General features: G+C 37.6%; 1 pseudogene; it reads left to right on the top strand.

The window, feature by feature from the left end:
• The first annotated feature begins 755 nt into the window (after positions 1-755).
• Positions 756-22659, top strand: LOC127435687 (kelch domain-containing protein 4-like; annotated as a pseudogene).
• The last annotated feature ends 4171 nt before the right edge of the window (positions 22660-26830 follow it).

The following is a 26830-nucleotide window of genomic DNA, read 5'->3' as shown; positions in this document are numbered from 1 at the left end:
ATTCTCGGCTATTCTTTGATATAAACATATCAAACTAAGCTTAAACAAACAGAGAACAAGATTAAACTCACTTTTCTCAAATGGACACACACTGTTATTAATAAACACGATGAAGACACACCTGCATCAGGAACACTCTTCCTTCGCAAACTGTTACTTTTTCTGGCATGTTTGTAACTCTTATGTCTCGTGCACAGTCCTGTAGAATGCGCCCAGCAGTTGCCACTAGTGATGCGTCGTTCATGAACGATTCGCTCATTTTGAATGAATCTTTTATGTGATTCAGAAGAAAGAGTAGTCTCAGAGAGTAATTTGGCCACGCATGCGCATTGTGCAACCTCCGTTCGTTTGTTACTTGAAAACCGCACAGGCGCTGTACAGGAAACAGAAATTATTAGTTCAACTCTTTTGGTCTGAGTCGTTCGTTCTTTTATCACGTAACATCCTTATATGCTTTGCACTGCTCACACAGGAATCAGAAATTATTAGTTCAACTCTTTTGGTCCGAGTCGTTCGTTCTTTTGTCACGTGACAGCCGTATACGCTATGCATTGCTCACACAGGAAACAGAAATTATTAGTTCACCTCTCGTGTCATCTGGTCCGAGTCATTCGTTCTTTTGTCACGTGACAGCCGTATACGCTTTGCATTGCTCACACAGGAAACAGAAATGATTAGTTCACCTCTCGTGTCATCTGGTCCAAGTCATTTGCTCTTTTGTCAAGTGACAGCTGTATATGCTATGCGGCTGTCACTTGACAAAAGAACGAACGACTCAGACAAGAAGATTCCAGAGGTGAACTAATCTTTCTGGTTCTCATAATTTGTCCTTGGCTGCATTGTAATTTTTTCCTTATTGCGACTATAATCAAAGTTTTCATAAGTAGACGTGTTGGGGGGAATTTGGCTATTGAAAATGTAACATTTTTATTTAATTCTGCTCAAATGAACGAAATGAACGAAATGACTTGAATAAAGATTCGTTCATTTTGCTGAACGAGACTCAAAGGTCCAAGTCAGTAAAATGATCTGATCTTCCCATCACTGGTTGCCACTAGATGGCGCATTCGCGCTGCCTTTGTAACAGCTGCCCCCACAATTACGTTCTAAGCCTCACCAGGCAATTCAGGCAGCCTGATTAATTTGACCACAGGTCTGGTGTAGATCTTGTCATTGATTTTATCTTCCGCAGTTCTCAAGTGCACAGCAGCACTTGGAAATACCTTCGTCACTCGGCCGATTGACCAGAGGGCCCTTAGCACTTGGGGATCCACCATCATCACAACTGACTCTTCAGATAGGTCTGCAGTAGTCCCTTGCCATTTTTGATGGAGCTGAAGACTGGGTAAGGAGTATCATACAAACTTGGTCCAGAAACGATCCACCAGGATCTGACTTTGTCTCCATCACCTCAGACTTAAGCATTCAGAGTCTTGGTAGACCACTTGAGGTAAAGAACTGCTAGGCCACCATATCAACAGGTGATTTGGAGTTATCAGACCTAAATCTGAGATATTAGCCGACACATAACCTAATGGTTTGGAGTTCAGGATGGCCTCAACTTCGATTAGAACAGTCCTAAGCACTTCCTCAGGTATGCTCTGTGCCCCAACTATTGTACAGAGTGCAGCTTTCATAAAGCAAATCTCACGCTCCCACACTCCCCCAAAGTGCAGAGATGCAGGAGGATTGAAACAGAAGTTGATCTGATGCTTTGCCAGTAACTCTTGCAGGTTCAGACTCACTGAGGAGAAGGCTTCCTACAACTATTTCTCTCCACCTCTGAAGTTCATCCCTTGATCAGAGTAAAGCTCAGCAGGAGTACCACAGCATTAAGAAAGCATCCAAATCAACATGGGTAAGTACATCCAGATGTATGATATTGAGTGGTGAGGCATTTGAAGATAATACCCAATCTCTTCTCTGTCCGCCTGCCAATCTTCACCTGGAATGGTCCAAAGCAGTCCATCCCAGTGGAATAAAAGGCTGGTTTGAACAAGCGGAGGCGACGGGTGGTCATTTTCAGTACTGAAGTGTGTACCTCAATTTATGACATTTGAGGCAGGTGTGTTGATATTTCCTTATAGCTTCATGCCCTCTCAGTATCCAATATAAGCGTCGTATTTCAGAGAAGACGCGCTCTGGCCCCAGGTGGCATAATTTGTGGTTGAAGTCCTGGATTATCAATTTGGTGGTACCATGGCTCGAATCCAGCACTATGGGGTGTTTGAAGTTCAGATCTAGCTCCTCCACTCTTCTGAGATGCCCGCCAACTCTGATCACTTCATCTGTGCCGTCAAATTCTGGGGACAGAACAAGTAGGCAATTACATATTTGGCCAATATGCGGTACACACTGCACATGGTTGTCGGGCCATAGTCCTCAGGCCGATGTTTGTAGCAATGGTATCCATGGGACAGTGCCATCTCAATCCTAGGGTAGACTCTTGGGTATCAGGGGAGCTATGAGTGAGCCACAGTTCAGCACTGTCTGAGCGGGCCTCTTGTGGAAAATGGCTGAGGATGTCTGGGGCATTGCTGGCAGATCTTGAAGCCACCTGATGCCAACAGGACTTGCAATTTGTCAAGTTGCTGTTTCGCTTATGGCTTTGATGATAGGCTTTGTAGACAGTTGTCCACTTAGAAACATCTGTCAAGTGAGTTCCTGACATCTTCACCATCCTTGCTGTGATTGTGGACGCGCTTCTGGAGAGCAAACGTTGTACAACAAGGAGAACATGTAGTCCCAAAAGGTAGAACCTGCCACTTGTAGACCATGGGGGGCTAATCCCTCCAGAGGTCTCGCCATACACACTGAAGAAGGGACTTGTCTTCAGGTAGTTGGCACACCTGGTGGAACATCACCTTTACATCTCCGCATATCACAATGGTATGCTCTCGGAAGCGAAGCAGAACACCTAGCAATGATGGACCAAGAGTAGGCCCAGTAAAGAGAGATTCGTTGAGGTTACTCCCTTTGAACTGATGAGACCAATTGAAGACCAGGCGGTTCTTTCCATTGTGCTGCACCAAGTGATGGGGAATGAACCACGATTCTTCACTCTGGGCGGCTTCGGCTGTAGTCAGCTTGCGTATTGAGCCTGTCAGTTCAAGTTTGTTAATCTCTGCTCTTTAGGTTGAGGCTTTGTCTTGATCCCTGGTAAGCCGCTTCTCATAATGCCTGACTCAATATGACAATACATACAGATTTGTATACACAATAAATCGGCTTTCAACTCAGTATAAACATTCACTGTCCAAAAGAATGCATCTTCACGATTAATCATGCAAAGAACAGCATTTAGATATAACAGATTGCATTTAATAATAATTTGCGATGTCCTCAATCGCTTCCGAATGCTACATGAATTTGTATGAATTAGCATGTTTCCCAATAAGGTTTATGAACACAATTCTCACTATTCTTTGATATAAACGCATCAAACAATGCTTAAAAAAACAGAGAACAAGATTAAACTTTTCTCAAATGGACGCACATTGTTCTTAATAAACACAACAAAGACACTGCTGCTTCAGGAAAACTCTTCATTCGCAAACTGTTACTTTTTCTGGCATGTGTGTAACTCTTATGTCTCGTGTTGCCAACTATTTCTCAAGGGAAGTCACAGAAGGCTCACTAAAATGTCGCTAAAAGTAGCTAAATCACGTGATGTCATTTATTACGTGAGACGTAAAATTGACATATGTAAATGCATTGGCGTAAAATGCTATGACATTTCTTTAAAGGTGTAGAACCATATGTTTTTTTTTTTTGTTTGTTTGTTTTTTTTTAATTCAACTAATGATGTATCAATTAGTATTTAACCACTAATCATTTAACTATCACTAACTGAACTTGTCAAACATTCAGAGAGTGGGGGATTTCTATTTATTTATTTGTTTATTTATTTTGTTTTGTAATTAAACTGCATTATTGGACAATGACAGAGTCCAAAATTATCCTAGCAATAGCAACCTGGGGTAAGCAGCTGTGTAGTGTTGGGAATGTTTTTATTATTATTTATTCTTAATGCCTCTGTTTTGGAGATCAGAATCAGAATGAGCTTTATTGCCAAGTGTTCTCACGTACACAAGGAATTTTTTTTTTTTTGGTGATAGGAGAGACAAGTGCACACAGACATTACAGTGAGACACAGAATATAAAACAAGGTAAGAGTATAAACAGACATACAAATAATAGAACATATAACAATATGGCATATGTACATGTGCAAGTGGTAATGTATGTGCAAGGTAGGAGTATGTACATTTTTTGAATTAAATATGTGAATTTACATAAGATATGCATTCACATTATTGCACTATGTGGGAGTAATATAATATGTCATATATATATATATATATTTTTTTTTACATACCTGTTGTGTGATGCTGAACCATCAGTGTGTTTTACTTGTGCCAATGTTACTGTGTCACAATGACTTTTTGACAGTGACACCTCATCTGTTCATATCACTTATCTCTACACTTTTTAATAGATCAGGGGGTCATATCCATTCCATTCTCTCTCTCTCTTTCTTTCTCTCGCCCTGCTAGATAAATTCTCAATGCTCTTCTATCACTGTAGGCTGACTTTTCTAAATGGAGAGAGAGCATGCAGGTGAATTGAGGTTGAGATTGTCACAACAAATAACAACAACACGTAAGCTCGTCAGTCATTCAATTTATAGAACATCCGTATGCACATAAATCCTTCTCCAGTGCCGAACATCAACCATAACAAGATCAAATTGAAATTCACGGCTTTTTAACACTTCTGTGTACAAATATGAAGGCTGCTTATTGGATAAATACAGGTAAACGTCATATTATGCGACTACACATTACTTTATGGAGAGCTTACTACCTACTCGTTGAGTCTTGCCTTAAGAACAGGTGTTGGAACCAAATTAAGCACTAATTTAGTTACAAACTAACTAGTAGTTACTAAGCCCTTAGTGTGAACTTTACGTCCTAATTTAAGAGAGAACTTATGCACAGCTGGTGCAACCCTACCCTGGATACTAGAAGTATAATTGTTTATATTTTTATGGACCTAGTTTATATGGATATAATTAATAATTTATGCATAATTATTTTATAATGTACTTATACACAGTTTACCTTTATTATAATGTATTTCACAAAAAAAAAGTCTTGACATTATGAATTTACACCTTTTAATGATCTAGAGCCAAGGTTTTCAATAAGGGGACTGTTGACCCCTGGGGGTCTATAAAGGTACTGCATGAGGTCCATGGAGAAGATATACACCGACCAGCCACAACATTAAAACCACCTGCCTAATATTGTGTAGGTCCCCCTCGTGCCACCAAAACAGTACCAACCCGCATCTAAGAATAGCATTCTGAGATTATATTCTTCTCATCACAATTGTACAGAGCAGTTATCTGAGTTACCGTAGACTTTGTCAGTTTGAACCAGTCTGGCCATTGAAGCATGTTGTTGGCAGAATTTCATGATACCTGCGTCTTGTAGTTTATTGAAATCTCCATGCGGTTGCAAATTGCACACGCTTTGAGTGAAAAGTACGCGGTTTAAAAAAATCAAGATGGGTAAAAAGGGCAAAAAAGAAAAGAATGTGAAAGGAGAGGAGAAAACTGCCACCAAAATGGAGAAGTGTCAAAAAGAGAAGAGGTGAGTGACATTATAGGTTTAACAGACCTCAAAGAAAACAACCTAAGCACCATAATGCCAGTGAATCAGACAAATAATCTTGTTATTCTGTATTTTATTAAAACAGGAAGATTTAGATGCTTTAATCGCATAATTTCAGTTTCTGGACGTCAAGAAGACGCAGGTGGTGGAGACAGCATGCCCCTCTCCATTGCCCAGGTAGGTGTTTATGTGTACAGGTATAAATCACGTGACTCTGACATTTGATTGATTGCTCGTTCTGTCTCAGCAGGCTGAACTCGTCTCTGTGCGCGCATCCTGAAAAAGGTTTTTTTCTTAAATGGGAAGAAGGTATAAGTTACAATACTTTAAATGAATGTAAAAGTAGTTTCTGGGTAAAATGCATAGTAACTAGAGTTACCATACATAACAAGAAATAGTCTTACCATGGGTGCGATATGGATTTTGGACATACATCGAGTACCATACAAATACCGTAGTATATGAATTAGTGCTGCCAGTCAATTATAATATTTAATCATGATTAATTGCATATGATATTCCATAGTTAATCATGATTAATGGCAGGTTTTGAAAGTGCTGAAATTTGACTGTATATATATACTTATTTTTCTGGCAAAATGCATTTAGTTCCTTCTTAGAAAATAAAACAATTTGTAACAAGGCTGTATTAACATTGTCCAAACAAAGAATTCCACAGTATAAAGATAGAAATGCACTAAAATAGCATTAATTCAAGTTACATTAAACATTTCCCAAAGTGGGAGTTTGACTGATTGAAAGAACTAGTCCCTGTAGTTTGCGTTTTCATTTCAATGGGCATTAAATCTCTTAAACTTTCATCCTCCACAATATTAAAGGTGCTGTAAGTGATTTTTTATTTTATTTTATGGAATGGTATGCAGAAAATGTCCTACTTCCTGAAAACATATGACTAAAATAAGTGTCCTGAGATATCTCACCGGTCTCTGTAACAGCTCTAGACTCTGTAAACAGCAAAGAAAAAAGTGTCAGCGAGCCGCGGTCTTTGACGCTTTCTGCCAGTCAATCATTTTGTGCATTCTCATAGTGTTGTAGTTGAAGCAGATCATTGAGGCTTAATGCCAAATCCAGATTCATTTTTTGTTTTTTCTCCCCTTTTCTCCCCAATTTGGAATGCCCAATTCCCAATGCGCTCTAAGTCCTCGTGGTGGCGTAGTGACTTGCCTCAATCCAGGTGGCAGAGGAAGAATCTCAGCTGCCTCCACATCTGAGACCGTCAATCCACGCATCTTATCATGTGGCTTGTTGAGCGTGTTACCGCGGAGACATAGTGCGTGTGGAGGCTTCACGCTATTCTCCACGGCATCCATGCACAACTCATTACACGCCCCACCGAGAGCGAGAACCACATTATAGTGACCAGGAGGAGGTTAACCCAACATGACTCTACCCTCCCTAGCAACCGAGCCAATTTGGTTGCTTAGGAGACCTGGCTGGAGTCTCTCAGCATGCCCTGGATTTGAACTCACGACTTCAGAGGTAGTAGTCAGGGTCTTTACTCGCTGAGCTACCCAGGCCCCCCCCAAATCCAAATTCATAAACAGTTGAGGGCACTATTTTGCTGCTGTTGTGTTTAACAACCTTGGGAACATGCACAAATGCTGCTCTTCTGCTCGGTGTCAGTCTCAACAGTATGTTTGATGTGCGGTGTTTTGGAAAGAAGGGGTGTGGCTAATTCAACGACTCAGTCTAGTGGAAGTTAGAACGGCTAAAATCACTTACAGTACCTTTAATAGCGGCTATTCACTTTGCTACAGCAGTCGTGAAGCCGCATTTACATGATTTGGCGCTTTGAACTCCACATGAAAAGCGCTTGCAGAGAACATCTTGTTTTGTTTTTAGCACTTGCACTGTCCATGTAATAATCACCTGAATTGTCTGGAACTTAATGCCAGGGAAACAAACACAAACTATGTGCTTTCCAAACAGCATTGACTTTGATCTCAACTGTATGTTTCCATTTGTCCAGACATTTCTGTACAATGAGCTGTACTTCTACAGCATTAAGAAGAACACCTGGGTGAAGGCAGACGTCCCAAACCCTCCTCCAAGGCATTGTGCTCAACAGGTACATCCTCGGCTTTCTTTAAACAGCAAAATAATCCTTTGAGTCATCATAATTTTTTTAAACTTATGTGTGAAAAAAACTCATGATGGTTCAAATAACTTATGTTGAAGTGAATTTGTTGTCATATCTGTGTGTGTAGCCAAGCCAAATATATTAGATATTAGATTTTACCACCAGGGGGCAGACTGTGATAACATAATAGCTAATGTCTCAAATCTTTTTCTAATCGCTCTTTCTATCATGTCCCTGTAGGTGGTGGTGGTTTCCCAGGGTGGAGGACAGATGTGGGTGTTTGGTGGGGAGTTTGCCTCCCCTGATGGTGACCAGCTCTGTCACTACAAAGATCTGTGGGTGCAATCACCTGGGAACACACACTTGGGAACAAATCAAGTGAGTTGTTTTGCTTTTGAAAACTCACTGAGGACTGTGCAGTATTTACTAATGTATTCCAAATGAAAGAGAACACAATCTAATCTTATGTTATGCCCAAACATTGTCCAATATTTAGCTTCAGTAAACCAAAGAGATAATTAATTGTGCTTAAAAACACCATGAAATCAAAATGGACCCTATTTACACAAACAAAAAAGTAACATGTTTTTTTTTGGACATCATACCATTGTAAAAAGACTACAATTATTTTAAGTACTTTGTAGTACTGCGCAAATACCATAGTATACTTAACGATGAACCGGAAGTCTAAATGTCTTTGCTCTTCATGGAATGTCAGCCAGGACTGTAACACCTGTGGCCAATTTAATGTCGTCATACTGTGACTCTATAAGAGAGAACTAAGCTAACAGGATTGACTTTTGACTTGTTGTGCTGGCAGTCAGTGTTGAAATACAGTAAGTCCGTTTTGTCCTCATAAAGCTCCTGGTGCTCCGCCTGGCAAGAGTGGACTTCACGTGGTCCTGAGCAAGAGACAGCTGCTTGTATTTGGAGTCTTTCATAAAAGCACCAGGTACTGATGGGGTACTTTCTGGAAGCATAAAATTGTAAAGTATTTTTTAAGAAAAAATGCAGTTTGTTGTTCACCTAAGCTGAAATGAGACCTACACCACATGGGTACAGATTAAAACACAATCAAAACACACAAAAACATAAGCTGTATAAGAATGTTAAAGGCATAGTTAACCCAAAAATGATCTGACAATAATCTGTCATCATGTTAGACAGTATGTTAATTTCAGTCACCATTCACTTTAATTCTGACGTTTACCATATAGTAAAAGTGAATGATGACTCATGGTGAATGGTCATTCTGCCTCTTCTTTTGAGTTTCACCGAAGAAGGAAAGTCATATAGGTTTGAGACAGCATAAGGGTGAATAAACGATGACAATTTTTATTTTTTAGTGAACTATCCCTTTAATATATGCTCATTGTCTGTCGGTCATTTATTGTTATTACATTGTTCAATTTAACCACTTATGTAAAATGTAAAATAAATAAATATATATATATATATATATTTCTTTATTAGACAAGACAGTTTCAATTTATTGAAATGAATTTTAGTATTCACGATTAATATTCATGATTATTAATGCTTCACTACGGACATTTGTGCTCTCTAGCGACATCTGTGGTTGAAACGTAAAATTGCAAGCAACATGCGAAAGAGGACTTTACGGTACTTTTTCAGCCGGTACTTTTTTTCTGTGTTTACGGACATGATGTAAAGACGCAAGGATGAATTACATAACCCTGCGATTTCGTGTCAAACTCGACCCGAATGCTCAAATTAAAAATACATTTTCCAGGCTTACCATAGTGAATTGGGTTAAAGCAAGGACATTGTTTTGAACACTGATTTTTTTTTTTTTTTTATGTACTCAATCAATAATGGCATTTTGAAACGTTTTAACCAAAAAATATTCCGTAGTGCAGCTTTAAAATCAGCATAATGTAATGTGTTATAATGCATGTTTGCCACTCTGCAGGGATTATATTTAGTACAATGATGTCCACGCTTTTAATCTGGACACATTTACCTGGAGTCGTCTCCAGCCTTCGGGGACAGGCCCCTGTCCTCGTTCACTCCCGACAGCAATGGGGTCATCATCTACTGCGGATACTCCAAATCTATATGTGTTTGTGTTTTAACAAATTTTCGAATCAATACTATGAAATGAACCATGATTCCACTTTAGCGTCAATCTATTAACTATTTAGATGATTTAGGAGAATTCAGACATCTTTACAGAGCAAATAACAAGCATTTTGTATAAGAGTAGGTAAAAAAAATTGATTTTCCGCTGCATTGCGATCTTCATTTGAACAATCTCGATAACGATTCATAAGTCCCAAGATCGATATTTTACTCTCTGCAGAACCCTCCACTACAGTGAGAGGAAATCACTCACATTTGCAACCAAATTTTGCGTTATGTGACAAAAATTTATATATTTGGCAACTGGCTGGTAAATGTTTAGATTTCACTGACCAGTGATTGTGTAGTATAGTGTTGGAGTATTCAGCAGTGAGATCCTTTCACTGCATGTTGAGAGTAAAAGTTGTTCCGTGTGATGTGTGTCCAAAGACGAGATCAACGAAACTGATTTGTCATTAAATAATGTCTCTTTTAATACCCTGTTTGTTCTTTACAGTCAGTTTTTGATCAAAAACGTTAAAAAAATATACATTCAATTCTAAGCATGCGTAGCACAGATGAGATAAAACCATTCGAGTCTCTCTCGTTAATATGCCCTCATTTACAATACTCTTTACAGAAATGCTGGGTTTTCTTAAAGAGACAGTTTTTAGCACGTGTTCAACAAATCAATGTAAATCCTTGTAAATAGTACAAATTATGCAATTAAACTATAAACAGGTAACAAAAAATAATATATTAAATATAAATGTATTTCAAATTTATTGACTGGATACATGAATTTTTTTTATTTTTAAAAAGCCAAAATGTGACCAAAAAGATGAAAAACTAATAAAATATTTTCATGATGTACCTATTTAGAAGGTCTCCTGTATAGTTAACAGCATTAGCTGGGAGAGAATGTCTTTCATATGTAAGCAAAAGGGACATTATAACTAAAATATACCCATACAAAATTGAAACGCATGGAGAGCTTGTGATTCGGAATGGGAAATGTGTATCAATACCCAGCCCTGATTTTGTATTAAATAATTTAAAAAGTTTTGTATTTCTGCTTTTAAACTGTTCGTTACATCAGCCCTATAGACTTCCATTGTAAGAGCATTACTCTACATACATGTTTTTACAAACTGCAGAAGTAGAAATTACTTTCTGTGGCATTCAGCAGCATGTATTCTTAAGTTGTATTTAATGCAGGATGTTCCTTTAATAATAAGCTGATGTTCAGGGGAATTTACAAAGGTTGGCAAATCCTTTGCAAAATAAAGCAATAAGCCACAAGAGGCTGTGTTATAAAAAAAAAGCAAAAAAAAAAAAGCATGGTATTAACATGATACTTTTGTGTTAGCATATGCTTATCAAGCAACTTGGCACTTAATTATAGAATCCTATCAATGAGTGGTCACAAGTGTGTATATAATTTAACAACCATAACTATCTGTTTTATAAATGTAACACAATATATGTACAATCTCAGCATTTTAATTACACCATGCACTACATTTTAGCAAAGTTTAAAATGTCTGCAGTATATTGAATATCTTCCCTCTGTAAATCAACGTGTTTTTACAGGTGTTAGTCATTAAGCATCATCAAGTAATATCAAAATTACGACTAACACTTAACCATTATTAGGTAAGCAATGTTACATTTAGCTAGACTGTATAATGGAAACTGCAACCGTCTGAAACAGTGTGCTAGGTATTGTGTCATATCCAGGAGCCTGTCCTTGTGTAAACCCATGAGAGTAAACAGATGTAGGTGGTAATGGCTGCTTTTCTCTTCCAGAGAGCACAAAAGGATGTGGATAAAGGAACCATCCATTCTGACATGTTCCTGCTGAGGAGGGAGGGCAAAGAAAACCAAGGCACTGTCATTAGTGCCTCCACGGTGATCGTTTGTTTAACTCGGGCTCAATCTCTCTGTCTCTAGCTCTGTTCCAAAACCTAGTTTTATTTAGTCTTTCCTTACTATAGCGGGCACAAACACACAGGCTACAAGAGTCCAAAATTAATAAAATCCCAAATTCAGTTTATTGTGCAAATAAAATCCTGAAAAAAATGATTTTTTAATGCATAATGCAGGAATTTTAAATATAAACAACTCTGAAATTCAAAATATTATGAAATGACAGAGACTTGGCTCCGTTACAATGCTCTATATGTAAGTATTTACCAAATTAAGCTTTTTATAGCCTATATATTCATCAGAAAGTATATATACAGTTGTGCTCAAAAGTTTGCATACCCTTGGAGAATTGGTAATATATGTACCTTTTTTTTTTAAAAAAACATGAGTGAGCAGGCAAAACACATTTCTTTTATTTCTTATGGGATTCATATTCAACTGTAGGTTATAACAGAATGGCACAATCATAAAACAAAACATGGCAACAAAGAAAAATATGAAATGACCCCTGTTCAAATGTCTGCATACCCTTAGTTCTTAATGCAGCATGCAGTCTTTTGTAATAGTTGTCTATTAGGCCCCAAATTCTTGCAGGTGGTATAGCTGCCCATTCGTCTTGGAAAAATGCCTTCAGGTCATGCAAAGTCTTTGGCTGTCTTGCATGAACCGCACATTTGAGATCTCCCCAGAGCGGCTCGATGATATTAAGGTCAGGAGACTGTGATGGCCACTCCAGAACCTTCACTTTTTTCTGCTGTAACCACTGGAGGGTCAACTTGGCCTTGTGCTTAAGGTCATTGTCATGCTGGAAAGTCCAAGAGCGTCCCATGAGCAGCTTTCGTGCAGAAGAATGCAAATTGTCTGCCAGTATTTTCTGATAACATGCTGCATTCATCTTGCCATCAATTTTCACAAGATTCCCCGTTCCTTTAGAGCTCACACACCCCCAAAACATCAGTGAGCCACCAACATGCTTCACAGTGGGGATGGTATTCTTTTCACTATAGGCCTTGTTGACCCCTCTCCAAACATAGCGCTTATGGTTGTGACCATAAAGCTCTATTTTGGTCTCGTCACTCCAAATTACAGTGTGCCAGAAGCTGTGAGGCGTGTCAAGGCATATTGTAACCGGGCTTTTTTGTGGCATAATTTCACAATTTCTGCCAGGGAATGCAAACTTCTGAGCACAACTGTATATATGCATTGAAGTGACGATAAAAATATGGATGAATATTGTCAATGATGAAAGATTTAGATACCGCAAATTCCCACGAGGGGTCAGTGATTGTTTTTATTTACTCTCTAGACTGTAGAACCAAGCAGATGTACATTTTAAGTGGAACACAGAGAAATAAAAGAAAAAAAAAAACAATCGTAAACTATTGGCATAGATATTTGCCAATAACCGATAGTTCAAAAATGCAACTATTGGCACAGATTAATCGGTAAAACCGATATATTGGTCTGCCTCTACATTTTACATTCATAGTTTAGAAGATATTTATTTATTTATTTATTTTGAGCTGTGGCCTAGTGGTTAACACATTGAACCATGGTGCTCATGCGAGCAACGTGAGGACAGATCCGGCTTACAACTTTTCACAGTCCTGGCCGCCTCCCATTTTCCCCAACATTTCCTGCATTTTTTCCTCATTTTCACTACAAATTAAAGTGTCAAAAGGCCAAAAATACATTTAAAGTTAACCCTTTCTTAAAGACTAACAAGCTGTATAAATTGTTTTTTCTTTCCAGGGCAACAAGTCAAACAAGAAAAAGAGGCATCAAGGGAAGAAGGCAGGAGATCAGGGAGAACAGACAAATGAAACAGAAGAAGAGAAAGAGGAAGCCAAGGGTCCCACAGAGATTATTAAAGAGATTGTTGCAGAAGATGGAACGGTTATGACCATCATGGAGCACATTGCATCCACGCAGGCAGTGGAGTGAAGAAGAGGAGGAAGATGAAGAGGAGGAGGTGGCCACAATGGCTCCTCTGGTGGAGTCCTGTCCCCGCTCCAGCGCCATGGCAACGGTGAAGCACGGCAAGTTGTACTTGTACAGAGGAATGTTTGAGGTGGGAGATCGTCAGTTCACCTTCAGCGATCTCTACTGTCTGGACCTGCATAAAATGGACCAATGGGAGGTTCTAGTAGAAATGGACCCCAGTAAGTTAAAAAATATAGTTCTTTTGGCAAAAGCAGAGCACTGAAAGGAAAATACTGCATGTATTAAACAAAACACAGATCTAAATTAGTTCTATATTAAAGAGGGTTTCTAAAAATGAAAATAATCGTATCCAGGGCTATAGGCCTATTCATACCTAGTCAGATTTTTCGCAAAGACAAACACACCCAACAATATTTAAATTTAAAATGAAACAATACGTCTATATCAACTCTATCAGATCGGGCCCAAAATATCATACTGCTGATCTGTGATTTGTTTTTTTATTTTTTAGACTAAGCCTAATTGATCTAAAACAGTTCAAACAATTGGGAAACAGTTCATTCAGGCATCTGATTCAAGTTTTGGTGTGTGAAGAAAAGTTATGCCAATTTACAACAGGAAAAATACAACATACCAATAATTCTGTTTTTAGGAGACACTTTGTTTTATATGCTGATTATGTAGGTAATACTGTATTTAGTTTTACCAGTTGCTGTTTGTCTGAAAGTTTAATTCACAATAAATCACTGAACTGTTGTTACAGAGACACAGGAGTGGCTAGAAGAATCCGAATCAGAGAATGAAGATGAAGGAGAGGAGGCAAAGGGGGGAGATGATCAGGAGGACAATGAGGAAGAGGAGGAATCTGAGGAGGAGAGCAAACATGGAGGTAAAAATCGTTTCTCAAAAGCAAAAAGTATTTAAACAGTGAGTTTGTTTTAATATTTTCATATTTAAGCTGTTTTAATTCTTTTGTCAAGATTTTCACATTTTAACTTTCAAATTTTTTTTGTAACATTTTTTTTTTTTAAATCTTTCAGTGTTTTTAAATATAAAATATTTAAAACTGTAAATATATTTAACTGTTTCACACCTGCTTGAACATTCCAAACACTTTAAGAAAGCACACCTATCCAGCAGATCATTTCTTTTACATAATTCTTTACACACCTGTGCCACTCTGATGGTTAAAGATCAAGGCCATGATCTGGATCAGGTCAGCATGCAGATGACAGATGGCAGATGACAAAGATTTAGCTGCCAAGACCCAGGTCAACATTCACTGATTCTCTTTGACAACCAGAGCTGTGTGTTTTGCTTTGGGGTCCCTCTTGCTTAAATTCATTATTGTTAGATATAGTTTCGCTTGTCAGTTGTAATAACATCACTGATTGTTAGCTTGTGGCGGCCTCATGATCTACCAGCATGCAAAACAATTAGACTTTGCTTTCCTATGTATTGACACTAACCCAAGTTCTTACAATGTGGCGTTTTGTGTAAGATTTGTTCAAACTATGTCTATAGATGTGGTTTTCATCTAGTTTTGCTTCGGACCCAGATTTTATATTGGACATCAGGTGCGAACCCAACACTTGTTTATTGTAAAAAAAAAAAAAAGTCTTAACCCCTTATACTCTGGTGCATTTTTGGGATTTCACACTCAAATTTAAAAACTCACCATTCACACATATTGTGGACTAATTGCAAAACATTTGTCTCATTTTTCAGAAAACCCCCCAAACAAGTAAAAAAAAAAAAAGACTCCAATTATTCATAAATAATATTGTTTGTGTTTATAATCTTATGATAAACACATTTCTTTTGAAAATAAATAAATAAATAAAAATACAGCAACTTTTTTTGGTTGTCCTAACTTTGGAAACATGTAATTTTGGTTTTGTTCACTCAACCTCACTTGAAGAGTCTCATTTTATTCCACTAGATGGCAGCAAGCACTATAATTTTTTTTCTCGATCCATCACAATATAGAGAACTGAAATGTAGGTTGTGCTTTAATGCATTTTAGCTCTCACAGATGTGCTCGTCCATAGACATTTAGTCTAATTTTCAGTTCAAGCACCACCTTCATTGTCTCATTGAATATCTTGGCCTCTGAGTGGACTAGAAGCTCAATATGGGGGCCATTAGAAAGCTGTGATCCTCCCCTTCGTGATGATATATAACACTGTATAACATTTGGATTATTCAGCCAACCAATTTTTTTAGAAAACTGCCTAAGGTAAAAGCAAATATAAAGTTTTTGACTATTTGGGGCTTACAGCAGCAGTGATCGGAGCATAAAAGAGACATTTGTATTTGATGACTTCTTTCAAACTGTGGTATTAGGGCAACACAATTAACTATACAGTCACATTCCTGAGAGTGAGAGCTTTCATTTGATATATGACTTGTCCATTTATGTGCTATGTGACATTCAACTCGAATGTTTTGGGGCCTTATTTTGTTATTTTAAGTAACATAAATGCAGAAGTGATGGTTATCTCATTTTCGCAATATAGCGCCCCTTGCTGATGGGTCAATAGAATTTAAGGGGTTAAATCCCACTGCTTTAAATCATACTATGCTAAACACTTAATTTGTCCTTAATATTTGATGGAAATATTTGATTAATTTAGTCTTTTAAGGGAAGAGAAGACACATTTTTAGTTAATTTGAAGGGTTATTGTGGATGCAGATACAATAATCTGGACAGATATTGATGTTTTCTCTATTTATCTGTCAGATGCAGACCATCCCTCAGCAAAACCTGGAGAACCGCTGCCAGTTTATCAAACTCAGACTGAGAAGTACTGACTGGGTCTGGCCCAAGCCAACATAGGCCCTGATGCGAAAGAGAAGAAAGTACAAAAGGTTGGCCACGCCATGTCCAAGGTGCTCTTTGAGGATCAGGCATGAGATTATGTGTGCGTGTGGGGATGTGTAAGGTTGTTTATAATTATGTGTATATGTATAATATATAATATATTGTGTGTATGTATAATATACTGTATGTTAATATATTTATACTAAATCTTAATAATTTAAGATGCACTTAATTTATTGAAATATGAAATATGTGACAATTATGAGTATGAAATATGTGACAATTATGGTTAATCTGAACCGCAAAGGTGAAACATGAATTAAAACTGTTGTGCCAGATGTGAAGGAGGAGGAGAATGTATGCATGCGCTAGGTGCTTTGACAAAAAGACTTCCTCATTGGATGCACCTGTGCTTCCTTGCTCAAGCCTCCTTGGTAAGCTTCCTTTGTCCTTTGTCCTCACCTCGTCACGGTGCATTTAGAAAATTGATATGTCTTTCAAGATAGCGAACTCTGATCAGTTTCTGGGTCACAGGCTCGAGGACGGAGGAGCGAGGAAATGAGGAAGCATCAATTAGGGTATTCAGAAGCACCCCTAGTCCCATGAAAACCAGGCAGTAATCATTTTCTCTTAAGCAGAGACTGATTCCAGCAGCAGGAATTTTTGACCTCCTGTCACTAAAATCATAGTGTGATCAGTCTGATTTTACCTCCAGATTCTCATTATAGTAATGTAAAACAAATCTTACTGTAATCAGGGTTCCTGCAGATCCTTAAAAAGTCTTAAATTCAGTTTTCCAAAATTTAAGGTCATAAAAAGTCTTAAATATCTTAAATGATACAACAAAAGCCTTAATTATCATTTTAAGAGGTCTTGAATTTGGGGGCGGAAAGACAGGAATTGTGATATGACCTAATGTGATTAACAAACTTCAAAAGAATACGATTTAATTAAATAAATGCATGCGCTGCATCCTTCAGAGTGAAAATGTGGCACTGTTGTATTTTCTCCAAGCACGCCGGGGCTTGTGAGTGTTTTCAGCAGTTGCAGAGCAGTTCACAATCATTAGGCCATATTGAACATTTATGACAAACTATCACTAATGATCAACTGTTGATGATGATATAGTGTTGAAGAAATATGACAATGTTTACTTTAAATTGTTTATATTGTAATACGTTGTAGATTATTATAGGAGTGCACATTTTATTTTCCATATCTGTTTGAATGAGCAGCTGGAAACAGCAGGGAAGCACAAACATTTCAAAATAAGAGTCCCCGGTGTATTTTAGCCTTTAAAGTTAAAAGTTCCGCACTATGAAAAAAAAAAAAAAAAAAAAAAAATTCTCCCCGGTATTAGTATTTTGGTTGCACCATAAACTGCATATGGAATTTAATTACATTTGGACTCTTGTAGCCTCTGTCTGGCCCTCCAAATCAAAGGATGGAAAGCCTAAGAACATTTAATGTAGGCTACCAATTTTAAAAACTATTGGCAGATTAATTTCTTTCTTTCAACACACATCGTATCAGCAAAATCCAATATTGGTTGACCTCTAAATTGTATTTAAGTCAAGCCTAGTCATTTTTATTTGTATAGCGCCTTTCACAACACACATCGTTTCAAAGCAGCTTTACAGAAGATCATGAATTAAAGGTGCAGTATGTAAGATTCAGAAACCCTTGTTATTGATGATACCTGTGGCCGTTAAGTGAACTGCAGCCAGCTACCTGTTGCTCGTGCCCGCACTCGTGCGCACACTCCACAGGGACACGAGCGAGCGAGCATCAGCCAAAATAATGACAGAACGTACAAAGAGACTGAACGTGATTCACTGGCATCATGCTGACAGATGAGGTAGCATAATTAAAATTACACAGTTATGATTGTTTTACCACAATCTTTGAGACTGCATATTATATTTGACTCTCCAGTGCTGGAACAGGGCTAAAACAAGGTGTGGATATAGGTCTGACTATGCGAGACTGTAGTTTAAGTAATCACTTTTCTATGAATGATACATTGACTGCATTTATACTATAGCCTATGTCAGTGTTAGCTAGCTAGCCAGCTTTATCAATACTGCCGTGCAAAGGCAAAAGGCCGTAACTTCGTTTTTGGTTGAAAATGAGTTATTGATATTTTTGAGACTTTCAAGACCTCCTTTATCATGTGGATAAGTATCTTGAGTCAATTTCGCTGTTTTTTTCGAGAAAGTAATGTGGTTGTCTTAACAGTAATGTCCAAAAGCCCAAGAGAAACCAAGGCAGAACTCCGTAACTCCAATTACCGCTCTTTGACTTTGTTTTGGAACGCTCAAATTGAGTTAGGGTACTCTGCCTTTGTTTAGCCGTGCATCAAAATGAAGTTACTGTGCCGGCATGGAGTTACTGTACTCTGCCTTTGTTTTTACATTAAAGTTTACCGCGTTTAAATTACGGTGTAGCCTGTGTACTGTCATACATCTGTCATTGAAGCAATCTGACACACACGATACCTGAATAAAAGTGTAGTAAACAAATATTGTTGAGTGTTTTTCTATAGCGTTTAAGGGAAAATGATGGTTGAGATGGCTTTGAAACGCCGACATCAAGGTCAAGGTAAGAAAATGTGTAACACAAAAGATGCATTAGACAAACTAATTAGATAGATAGATCGCAATCTACTTCATTTAGCTAGCTAGCAGCCTATAGCATAAATAGGCTACTCGGCTATCCAATGAATAGGCTACCAAAATGCTCCATATAACAAAGCACTGTAAACAAGCAAAGACTAGATAACTTGCCAGCAATAAGTAATCGTAAATTTCTCAAAGTTGTTTTGTTTTTTTTTTGTTTTTGTTTCATAATGCAGATTATTCAGTCAGTGCTAGCCTATCAGTGACAGCTGTCAACATCAGTGTCAGTGAGTCTGAGGCTGCCCACTAGTTGCACGAGTGTGGACTCGAATGCCATGACAGCGTAGCATGTAGCATGATCACACATAAAATCAGTAGTAACAGTTCGCAATTAAATCTGTCCTACCTTTTCTAGTAACCCGGTAAAATCCATGGCAATGAACGTCATCGCAGATGTTTAATCCACAACAATCCACAAGCATTCTGATTTCTGAGCATTATTCCTACTTGCTGGCGTTCACATCAATCCACAAGTCGATCTTTTAGGCTAGGCTACTTTCATTCAATTCGATGTAAAAGCACTTAGGCTAACTCATGTCTTGTATCCTTTTATGTTAGTGAACACGGCAATAAATAAATTGGTTTCAAAACGGTATCCAACCACATGTATAACTTTTTGTCTGGATGTCAGTTACAGTCAGATTCAGAAAAACAATAAATATAGTCACATACTCTATACTATAGCCTTTGAGATTGGCCAGTCCAGTCCACCAGTCAGAGAACTGTGCACTGGAGCATGGTAGCTAAATTTAACCCTTGATTAACCAGCTGTGGCACTAACTTGTAGGCCTGTGGCTGTATTTATTATCTGTTATTCCAATCCCATGCATTTTAAATTTGTACATGATTTGTTATATCTTTGCATTCCATTATTAATTAAATTATTATGTTTACTCATTAGAAATGAGTTTACTCATTTTTCTCAGTTCCACACTCTAGCGAGTTAAGGTCTTTTGCCTTTGTAGGGCAGAATAGCTGTTAGCTAAATTTGGTGGATGATGACAGTAGCTGTTTATAAAATAGACTGTACATTATAAATATGTTGACACAATTCAGTATTGATGTGATTCCATCACAACTGTCATTTTGATATATCGATGCGCTATTGTTTTATAATAATAGAATGTATATATTTTCTGTATAACCAAGTTACGTTACACTAATGAATGGGTCTTTTTGCACTTGAACATTGTCTAGCATTCATTTCATGTGTTATTGTAGTTTACCTTGCTGAATACTTACAGATTAACATTGTCAGTTACTGTGAATCAGCATACCTGACTTTTAGTATAAAGAGAAGATCGTTTAAATTATTTGAAAGTTACGAAGCAAGGTAGCTTGCAATTTGTCAGCGTTAGCAGGCAAGATCAAGTTAGCTAAAATTATACAGATCAATCCTTATGGCACTATATTTCACATGCTTTGCAGTTATGTAAGCTTACCTGTCCAATAAGTAGAACGCCAATTCAGGGTCGGTTTTGATCCCCAAAACCGGTTTTGATCCCCAAAACCGAACGAAGGTCCCACCAGGAATCAAATGCCCTACCGATGTTCACTCTAGTTTTCGCTTGACCATGATCACGTTCCCACTTAGCCAGACGGGATTCAGTGGATAAATGTTTTTTTTTTTGGCTTACTCAGAGTTTGTTTAGGAGTCGGTGTTGTGCTGGGAGCCGGCCGTTTGCAGGATTCCATCTCTAAGATAACGTTACCTAGTGTTGCAGACTGTCTGTTGACGTGGAAGAGAAGCTACTGTCTGAGGCAAGGCTCTAGGGAGCGCGCATAAACGTCACATCTTTTGGATGAAAATCAGTCTACAGGCTTTAATAGGCAACCTAGGAAGTCCGGGAAGGGATAATTTTTTAAGTTGCGTTACAAGCCATTCACACATTGGCAAAAAAGTTTTTTTTACATATTGCACCTTTAACAGAAAATTAAACTGTAATATCTATAATGTCTTAGACTCATCATTGTGTAGTTTGATAAAATATGATTGTGAATTGTGTTTAAAAATAAGTAATTAAATAATAATTGTATATATAACCTCAGTGAGCAAGCCGAAGGCAACTGTGGCAAGGAACACAAAACTCCATAAGATGTTGGTTAATGGAGAAAAATAACCTTGGGAGAAACCAGGCTCACTGTGGGGGCCAGTTAAGGCTCAGTGTTTAAACAAAGATTTTGTATGAACTGTAAGATTAATGACTAATGTCTTTGAAGTCCATCCTGGATTAACTGCAGAAGTTCACATAGATGCAATTCTCCTTGTTAGTTGGCTGATGAAGTGCTTTGTTGGCAATTAATTGATAGTCTATGTATTCCATTTCAAGAGTGTAGTCCATCATTAGATATATTTATTTATATAATGGTACATAAACCAATTTTAATGTGATATATTTGTGGAAATATGTGAGTATTTTATACTTTTTTTAGATTGTGATTTTAGTGGGTTTGTTTTGGTATGGGATACAGTATTAATTTGATCTGTTCATGTCTTGAAAAGTCTTAAATTTGATTTTAAAAACTCTGCAGCAACTCTGGTAATGCAAAATAAATAAATAAATACAAAATAAAGATATATTATTTAAATTGTAAAGTATTTGTACATCATGATAGTTGTTGTACGGCCTTTATGCTGATTTAAATAGAATAATCATTGCATTACAGTAAATGTTTTCTCTATTACATTAATGAGAATCTTATAAGAATAATAGTAATTACAAGCAATGTAAACGTAAACTACACAGACACATTATGGTAATGAAAATTTGTGGTGAAATGTGTTTTATTTTCTTAAAAATATCACACTGCCCAAAATCTTAATGGTCCCAAAATAGGCTTCATTTTCATTATACGAAATGCAATAAAAAAATTTATTTAAATTTTAGGGTGAATTGTGACGTGCATTTTCCCACAAGATTCTCCCAAATATAAGGGCCATTTTGAGAGAATGCATCATCTTTCTCTCTCTATCATTCCCTCCTTTCTTTCCTTCTTACCAATAGATTTAAATAAATCACCCATAATCCTCTTCTAGTGCTGGGACATGGCTGAACTCTACACAGTGATTCTGTTACAGTAATCTCAGCCAAAATTGGCTTAACTTCCTACCAGACGTCCACCCAACAGACAGGCACCCAGTCTGGCACACAATTATGAAGGAGGAGAGACCGAGGCAGTCATGCAAAATGCCACCAATGCCCTGCGGGGTCAAAGGAAGTGCATTGGTGTAATATCATTAGTGATTCCAGTATCCCACAGATTTAACTGGCCTGTATTTGCATCCTCGCTGACAGTGAAATTACTGCTTGTAGGGTGCATGTATTATGTTCACTAAATGGTTTAAAAGGGATAATTCACACAAAAAATTACAATTGTCATCATTCCAAACGTGATTTTCTTGCGTGTAACACAAAAGGAAATGTTAGGTTGAATGTTAGCCTCAAATCACCATCTACTTTCAATGTATGGGAAAAATGAAAGGGAATGGCGACTGAGGCTAACATTCTACCTAACATCTCCTTTTGTGTTCCACTGAGGAAAGTCATATGCTTTGGAACTAAATGAGGGTGAGTAAATGATGACAGAATTTTCATTTTTGGGTGAGCTATCCCTTTATTAACATGTGATTCAGTATTTTTGTTCTCATAGATTTTTAGCTATCTCCTCCTCTTACACACGGACTGTGAGCTTTAAGATTGAGAGGTTTTACACAGGTGCCTCTGTGGACAGGAGCGAACCATCTGAAATCAGTTACAGGGGTGCCGTTTTTCTCTCTCTCACATATTTGTAAGCATCCCACCTCATGCTTCAATGATGTGAGAAAACAAGTGATTACATCAGGGGTTAGGTTCTGCAAGAGAGGACAAGGATGAAAGTGAGAGAAAGAAATGAAACGGGGACACAAGAGTCACTTTGAAGATAAAATTAATTAGCCTTGTGCACCTGCAGACTGTATTTCATGTTTCCAATGCATTTTAATTTTATTTTCGACACAATCACAATCCATCAAGTAGGTTTATTTACACTTTTGCTCGCCTTTGAGGACATTCTGTTTAAAAAATGCAAAAAAACTTTTTTAAGATAATCATTATACGCATGTGTTCTGTTGGACAGGCCACATCTCCAATTACTGGTCACGCCTCTCACATGATGGAATAGAATCCTATATGATAGTTGCTATGGCAACCACATGCCCTCACCAGGGATATCTGAATGTAGCTCCTGTTTTAATTTCCTTTTTTCTTGTTTAACTGTATTTCTGTTGTCTGTACTAATTATATAGCCTGAAACTGTACTATAATTCACCTTAAATGCACTTCTGCCTATTAAGTGCTTTGACGAATATTTTTTAAAGTCAAATTTACAGACCACATTGGAAATCTGGGATTATTATTATTATTATTATTTATTTTTTTGCATTTAAACATTTAAAAAAGTTTTAGGATTTTGACAGATTATAAAATAAGAAAGATTATGACGTAAAGTGAAGAAGAAATATGAAAAACTCTGCTCTATTACCAGGTCACTTTTCAAAAGCAAATTTGTTGCTGACCATGTTAACTCCTTTGTACAAAAGGTCAGATTTCCTTGCATCCACTGAAGCACACAAGATGCTCTTAGATACATTCTCAAATCATGCTTGGAAAACATGAATCATTACGTTTTGCACAAACTTGTGGAGTCCATGCCAGCTCGAGTGCATACTGCCATTAAAGCAAACTTGGGACATACCAAATACTAAGAAATATTGAAACTTTTCCATTTAACTTTTTATTCAAATTGTAATGATGGTAATATAATTTCTGATGACAATTTTAAAAATTAAATCATAAAAATGCATAATTGCATTTTCAGCAGAGATCTCAGACTTTTGGACGCCACTGTAATGCATAAAGGACAAGACCATGACTGCAGAAAAACAGACTCAATAACCACAAGACAAGAGCTTACTTTCAAACACTTTCATTATTTTCTCCATATAACTCAAAAAAAGAAAACAGACCCCCAGGAAAAATAAAGAACTGAATGATAGAAGGAGAGAGAGAGTTAAAAGAACTGGGCATGCTTGGGCATGCTATAGGCGCATAGGTTGACGGATACATCCAGGTCAAACGGTACAAGAGCCGGCGGTATGGGTCAACTGCAGCAAATTCCTGCTTTAAAGACCCTTTGGAATCCCACCATCTCTGGTCATATACAGCCGTTGTGCTATCAAAGTGTGCCAGTCAGCGTGTACAATCACCACATCACACGATCAGTTGCAACCTAACCCAGGAACTCAAGCCAACACTTTTGGGTGAACTATCCCTTGAACCAATGTACGACTCCATACATTTGGCCCCAGCTTGCGTTCCTTCACATCAGCATAAGTTATCATTTGTACATTTTCTGTTTGGTCTAATTGTTTTTTTCCGGCTGGATAGAGAAACTCAGAAATATGGGGAAGGGAGCACGGTGGGCGAGGAAGAGGGAGAGAGAGAGAGAGCACACAAACTGTGAATGAATCATTGCCACGGAGGACAGTATGGGGGGGTGGGGGGGTGGAGAGAGTACAAGCCCATACACACATGCTATAAAACATCTCAGAGTCTTTGCTGACTAGAAAAACAAACAAAACACATCTTTGTTTGTTTCACTTGTTTTAGTTTCGGTTCGGATTTTGGGCGGAAAGGCCGCTGGATGCTACAACCTACACCTGTTTTATGTGACCTCAAAAAAGCATTCTACTCAGGATAACAGATACTTCTGAGGACATTGGCATGCCTGATCAGGCCTGACCCACTACGTCAGTGGTTCTCAACCTTTGTAACTCCAAGGACCCCATCGAAGTCAATATTCGATATTTCATTGATCTCAATATTTTTCTGAGGTCAACATTTAAAGGAGACTTAAAGGAATGTTTCGGGTTCAATACAAGTTAAGCTCCAGTCGATTATTTCGACTTGTCCCTCGTTTATTTAAAAAAAGAAGAAGCAAAAATTGTGGTTACAGTAAGTTGCTTACAATGGAAGTGAATGAGGCCAGTCGATAAACATTATTATGCACATTGTATTAAAAGTATACATAGCCACAAGTCGTAGTATAGCCACATTCACATCACTTGCGGGGTTTGCCGGCATTAAGTTGTCAAGGCAACGAAGTTGTAATGTTCAATTTATCTTTACACAGATAATGTTAGTAAGTGATTTTATCACATTAAAATCATGTTAACGTTTAATGTTTATGGACTGGCTCCATTTACTTCCTTTGTAAGTGACATACTGTAACCATGATTTTTGCTTTTTAAACAAACGAGGGACGAATCGTTATAAATTTTTTTGTGGTAATCAACATTATGCCACTGATGCTGTTCATAAAACATAACTTTTATTGAACCTAGAACATTCCTTGAAAGGGGTGATGACATGCCTTTAAAAAAAAAAAAAAAAAAAAAGTATTATGTTTCTTGAGGTTCACATAATATTAGTAACATTTTTTGCACAACATTCCTTTAGTATGAAAAAAAAAATCTGAGTTTTCCAACAGACATTAGATCCTCCAACAATTGAGGGGACGAAATAAACACATTTTGTTGAATGCAGCATTGAAAAAAATGTCAGTGAGGTTTAAAGTTTTTAGCATTTAAATTATTTCAATATAACAATTGATTTTAAATACATTTTAACACACTGTCTACACCGGACGCAAGCGATGTCTCACCACAACGATTTGATGCTGTCTACACTGAATTGTCATGTTGGCAGGAGTAGCGCCAGCACATGTTGCGCCGTGAAGTAACACGACTTGCGCATCCATTACAGACAGCATCATTAATGGGAGCAATTTGCTTTTGCCGTGTCATGCCGCTCGTGTCTGGTGTAGACAGGGTGTAAGACTTCTTGAGACCTCCTTGGAAGTTTACTAAGGGTCCCTAATTGGCCACGGTCCCTGGTTGAAAACCACTGCACTACGTAGAGTATCATGGCATTGTCCAATAACACGTTTTTGATTTAGGTCCAAATGGAATTGATATTTGCAGTCCAAAACTAGCAGACTTTTCCATATGTTTTCCCCCCGATAAGATTATCTATACAAAACTAAAACATACTTTTGCATGCAACTTGTTTTTTTTTCTTTTACTTTTAGAAAACAAGGCAGTCGGCATTTTTTCAGACGTCTTGCAAATAGCTAAAAAAGTATTTTTTAAATATTTATTTTGAAAGCAGCAGTTGGGAAAAAACGTTAACAGTCTCTGAATGTCTGGTCGGGAACACCAGCATCGCACATGTGGCTTTCAGGCGTTCATGGTGAGGTCGGCAGGAGCTAGCACGTTCTCGTGATCTCATCAAAGAGAGTGTGTGGGGAGGAGGCAGTCACTAAGAGGTTTAATATATTGATGACCTCACAGAATGGCATGTGCTAACCCTAATACAACATTCAAACAATGTTCAAATAACACAAATGCTGCCTTGATGAATTTCACAATACCTACCCAAGAAAATGTTCTGGTCATATTTCACTCCAAAATCAAAAGGAAAAAAATATATATAATTATATTATTAATATTATGTAATTATTTTTAACATTGTGATATTACTTTAATGACAATTTA

This window comes from Myxocyprinus asiaticus, chromosome 46, assembly GCF_019703515.2.
Source record: "Myxocyprinus asiaticus isolate MX2 ecotype Aquarium Trade chromosome 46, UBuf_Myxa_2, whole genome shotgun sequence".
Classification (NCBI taxonomy): domain Eukaryota; kingdom Metazoa; phylum Chordata; class Actinopteri; order Cypriniformes; family Catostomidae; genus Myxocyprinus; species Myxocyprinus asiaticus.
Note: the sequence above shows the minus strand (reverse complement) of the source record. Positions and strands in the feature narration are given on the sequence as shown.